The sequence below is a fragment of the Danio rerio genome, chromosome 4 (genome assembly GCF_052040795.2).
Source record: "Danio rerio strain M-AB ecotype USA chromosome 4, GRCz13ab, whole genome shotgun sequence".
NCBI classification, from domain to species: Eukaryota; Metazoa; Chordata; class Actinopteri; order Cypriniformes; family Danionidae; genus Danio; species Danio rerio.
Genome location: NC_141024.2, coordinates 19,930,505 through 19,936,504, shown reverse-complemented (window position 1 = coordinate 19,936,504; position 6,000 = coordinate 19,930,505).

Below are 6,000 nucleotides of genomic sequence, written 5' to 3'. Positions count from 1 at the left end.
TTTCTTCTCGTTTTCATTATTGACACACAGGGTTGCCCACTAATTACCCCGCTTTAAACGAGTCGCATACCCTTCCCAAAGAATACACGTAAATGAACTCTCCACGTCTTCTACAGATGTGTTAAAAGACCTGGAGTAAATCATTGCGACTGATGCTCATTACCCTGCACACTTTTGCCCAATTTGGCTCTTTTTACACAAATAAAGGTACGGTCGCATTTAACACCGTTCTGTGAGATTTCTCTGGCTGGAGTTTTGCATGTGGGTAGTTGGTTTGCTTTGTGTTTGAGTTTGAAATATATAATCAGTGTTGTTAACACTGGACAATTTTAACACTCTTTTATGCCAGTATGTGAACAGCTTGGAAGGAAATATATTTTAAAAAGGCCTACATCAAATTATTAAGTTGTCAAAAAGCATGTAGGCTAATTAGGATTAGGGATGCTTTTGGTAGGAAAGTCAAAATGAAGTGATGTTTCTACGTCAAAAATGTAGAAAGAGCCATTCTGTACTGTCAGCGTCAATAATAGCTAGGTTTCCATCATCCTGTGCTAAGCACATTTTGAAGAAACGAGTGACGAAATGCCAGACTTCATATTTAAATCACTTAATAAGCAAAAAAGTTTTAACACTCGCTTGAGGTGGTTGTGGACTTGTGGAAAAAGGGTTAATGCAAATAATGGGAGATGGATATGCACCTCACATGATTTCGTTAGTATTCATTGTTTATTGTAGGTTACTAGGTTAGCAATACTACAGTCAGTTGCTCTAATGACTTAAACACGCCTAATCCTCATTTGATATATATATAAAAAAAAAATATATATATATATATTTATATATTTTTTTATTATTATTATTTATTATTATTATTTATTTTTTTTTTTTGTTGCATACTTCAAAAAGATTCCCTTTACTTTAGGATGCAAACCCGCTAATGTGTCATGCAAAAAATTGGATTAATTCAATTGATAGGCCCAAACCCTTAACCCTTCCTCTTATTCCTTTTGTGCGTTCTTGTGAAGGGGTAGGGGTTTCTCAAATCTCTTTAGCTTGAAGGCTAAGGGGAACCCTTAAAACTGAGATTTTTCAGGACCACACTCAAAACCAAAGGGTTTGCAAATTTCCCAGAATACACCATCCACAACGGCAGCATGCATGCGCACGGAATTAAGGAGATCCACAAATTAGTATTTTTTGTCATTATTAAAAATTTGTACAAGAAACAAACATGTTTAAATACATTTATAACCACTTTCCTGTTTTACCGTCATGCTATTAAAAAAAATAAAAAATCTATCTAACTATCTATAATCCATGATAATAACTCCTGCATAGTAGTACCACCACAACTTTCTGTCACTCGATGAGACTTGAATACCACTAACGTTACTCTGTCCGGTCCACAAACATTATTCTATATCCAAATTCACATGAAATGTGGTAAAGAAACAAGATCACAAGATTAGCGCAAGATTTGTTTATTTTGTTGCATTGAACTAAAATTAATACTGCTGTAGTACAGCTCAGATGAAACAGAAAGACATAGGTGTCAATGTTCGGCCAAACTTTCCTCCAATTATTAGGTCCAGATGGATTATGAGCCTTTTTTTTAGAACTGAATCCATGTTGCTGATACTGTGGTCTGTAACTCCGCCACCAAACTCCCTGTTGTCCTGCATCACTCGTTGACTATAGGTTATCGTCAATATGTTTTCAGTCAGAACTCTTTTCACACAGCAGGATTTCACCAAATTTTTTACCAGTATTGACAACACGTTTCAGATTCTTTCTCATTGCGTCTTTGATAATACGCAATCATTTGTGGCATTTGTCAGCAGTTTTATAAAAACGGTGGGCGAGTGAAAATCAGGACTAAAATGATGCAGTGTGAAAACACGAATGAAACCATTTGTGTCATTTCTCTTTCGACTATTACCATTAGTCAGTGCTGGGGAATTTGGCTAGGGAACTGATCCAAACAACAAATAACATTTAGTAACTGAAAAATGATCTACAAACCTTTTTAGGGTCCCTTGGAGTGCTTTGAAATGTGCAGCCTTGTTTGATTTGTGATGTAATTTGAACTTAAACAAAGTGACAGCGGGACATCAAGTAGCTCCACCCACATTAAAATGAAAAACAGCCAATAGAATTTTGTTTTTATCCCAGCTCAGCCAGAGAGAATGATGCAAGAGAGAAAGAGAAAATATGATTGGTCAGAAGAGTCGATAAGAAACTTAAGTATGAGTTGACGTCAAACTCACTTCCCAGAACTGAGAAGATTTTAACTGAATCGATCTTTAAAATACATAAAAAGGTAAAATAATTTGGCCTTGTATTGTGTGCTTAACAATTCTGATTCTGTATTATCCTTCCAAGGTCATCAGGGTTTTTTTTAAGCCACTTGGAGGTGTTTGGACTCTTATTTATCTCTGTTCATTCATCCACATCCAGGCTTCATGTCACATTTCAGCAGATTCCATTATAAAACTGGACTTTCAAAAGAAGCGATGGACCTTGACGGATCCAGTCCCTCTATTGAGAGTCAAAGACGCATGTGCATGTATGGCTGACTTTGCTCATCAGAGGTGCTGTGGAATCTTTGTTCCAGGGTCATTCATTATGTGTTAAGGCAAAACACTGAAGCCCAAGGCGTATTGTTCTTGGTTGCGAAGAACAAGAATAAAGGTTACACACTTGTATTTTTTTTTTTTGCAAGTACATGGCAGTTGTTTCACCAAAGGTTCCACGATTTCGTCATGTCTCTGGAGTGCCCTCGGGTCATGCATACACCTACACCATGACTGCCTTTGTGGGGGAAAAAAAGATCAGGTAATAAGAAGAAAATTCAGGTAATCTCAACTGTAAGATGGAATCACGGTGAATGTGGAGCCTGAGATGGATAAACACAAATATATATAGAAGGCACTACTGCCAGGCTATTTGCTGAACATAAAGTGGAGCAGACAAAATTCCCATCATGCTCCTATTCCAGAATGTGGGTGTTGAGAAATGTGAAGGGTTTTCTTTGGGGTTTCCTGCTATGGTAGTATTCAGTGTGAAGATTTGTATTGTACTGGGTGCTTCTCCCTCTTGAGAACTTATCCCAAAAAAAAATATATGCTTTAAAAAAATAAAAAATAAAAAAAAGATCCAAATAGAAATGTCTTGCTTCCCAAACCTGTACTCTACAAGTTTTAAATGCTTAATTATTTAATACCCATTTCAGATCTTGATAACTCTACTAATGCTCTGTTGATTTGAGACAAGTTTGTTTGATGAGGTAGACATACAAATTGTGTAGAGGTTTGGGATGCACTGCTAATGCTCAGTTCAGACTGTAGGATTTTCAAAGTAGTCACGTTACAGATGTTTTCACAGTGTGTGACTATCTGGGGTTGCATTCTGATGGTACTGTATTTACACTGTAGGATAAATCAGTGATTTCACACTGCATGACTTTAGGAAGAATCGCCAACAACTTTGTCTTAGTCACATGAGAACACATGGGAAGTGACATAGAAACATTGTAAGTTCATGTAGTATATATTTTGTTATTAATTACATAATGAGAAGGAAGCCTTTAGTGGGGTAAAATATGTACTTTTTTTTTTGCTCACCTGGCTTTTGAAGGGAATTAGCAATTTCAAACTTTTTTCTTTTTTGACTCGGTTGTGCTATTGCTCCGATAATGCATCAAACAGAAATGGATGCGTCTGCCAAATTTAAAATAGTTTTTCCTTCATTTCTTGGGTCCAAATAGACTGAAGAGAAGCACTTTTAACTTCTCCCTATCCTTCCATTGGCCTGGAGATACCCACACTAGAGGATGCTGCTCTCTCATTGGCTGTAAGTTGTGAAATCTTGTAAGTTGTGAAAAAACATGTGTGTTCCCAACATCACCCCAAAGGATCTTGCATTTACATTTAGTGCAAAGCTACTTTTGCAAAGCTTTAAGCAAATGATCATAAAGAGGCAATGCTGACAGCAAATGTCAATGTATATTTCATTTTTAAGGCAGAACTAAACACGAAAACCGCTGACCAGTGTGCTTTACACCAATCAGTCAATTACACAATGATGAAAAATACACAATGCATTAAAAATATGCAATTTAATACAAATAATCATTGAACTTATGTCAGTTCAGAAATGTATGTTTTTTTTTTTTGTTTTTTTTTTTTTTTTCTCTGTCGTAAGGGAATGGTTGCAGGTTTGATTATAAGTACCAGCAGGATTTGAATGTGGTGGGTGGGGGTGAATGTTCAGCACTCTCCTCCACTGTGTGGTTTTGTACTTCATAAGAACCAATTTTTGGTAAGTAAAACCATATTTGACTAATTAATTTACTTCTACTAATACAATGCTTCAATACAATACTAGCAAATAGATTGACAGTAGGGAGGAATTAGAGAGTGTTTTGTTTTGCAGTATGATGTACTGTAGTCAAGTATTCATGAAAGAGAGGGTTTTATTGCTGCCTTTTGAATGTCTCGATAAAATCTTAATGATTTGTCTCTGAATATCGCAAATTCATAATAAACAAAATGCGATTTTAATGGCCAAACCAAATGAAAGGTTGCTTTACAGTTTAAAATTTGATCATTTCCAGACATGCCTGCCTGTCGATCTTGCGTATATGATGAATCTGTACATTTTATTTCATTTTTATTGCCAAATTATTCTTGGATCCTCCTCAATAATTTTAATAGTGGTCCCCTTACTCTGGAAGATGTTGTAGAGGCACTGCCCTTTCTACATATATAGAATTAAAGTCTTAAAGCTAATGGCAAAGGTGTGTAGGATTATTACAACTTTCTAGGCAAAGGTGCTGGAGTTATTTGGAGTTAAAATGTGCAAGATTTAGTTCTTTCAGGGCAGAATTTGAACAACTGAAGGCCGAAACAGCTATTAAAATAATGTTGAAATTGTAATGTGGGTTAGTGCTTTTTTAAATTGTAAAAGCTAAAACATAAGTAGAAAAATGTGTACTGCATTTTATAGTACAGCACAGCAATGTGTGCATTTAATGGTGCAAAATCATTATCTGAAGTTTGGCTTGTAGCACATTTCATTCCATGTGAACTCCATTTCAGAATCTGAGTTTGGGTCGGATGTAACGTGCATTTAAGAGCACAATATGCCATTTGTTATTGCTTACCAAGGCCTTTTTCTCTCTCTTTTTTGCCAAAATAAAGGCTTGGTCATTAAAAAAATATATACACAAAGACATAAATAAAATATTTTCCTTAAATAATTCTCCTTAATATAACATTATTCCAATTATTATATTAACCCAAGTTCAAAATCAAGTTGATTCCTTGGAAGAAAAAAAAAATCAATTACTTTTTTTTTTCCATTCCCATGTCACGCAACCCTACTTGACTTGCCTTTAAAATGAAGTTGAACAGGATAAATAATAAATGTACATGTCTCTTTCAGGAAACAGTCCACGGATGCATACAGCGATGCATAGCAGATTTAGAGATCCCCATCAGAAGCAGTGACTTGTGAATGAAACGCAGCCTGTTAAATATGCATTAAACATGTACCTGATGTGCATTTGTAAGTGATTCAAAGTAGCTGATTCACAAATGAAGGTAAATACACAGGTGTTTGCAATTTCTGCAAGAGTCTATTTATTTCATGCAGCTTCTTCATGACTAAGAACGGCCGCAGGGCTGTTTATCAAGACGAGCAGTTTGTCTTCATTGCAGATGGCGATGTGTTCCCGCGTGTGTTCAGGGTGGGTGCCTTCACAGTAGTTTTTCACTTCCCCCAGGATACCCTGTTAATGTGTGAATGAGTTTCCCTGTAGACTTGTGTACATGAAACCTATCCGTGTATTTATCCTCCTCACCATCTTTTCCTGTGGCGCACCTGTAGGTACAGAGAGATTTATTTGCCAAAGAGGTTGTTCTGTGTCGCATTGTGACAACAAAATGTTAGCAGCCATATTTGACCTGCCAAATATTGGAAACATCCACCTTAATACGC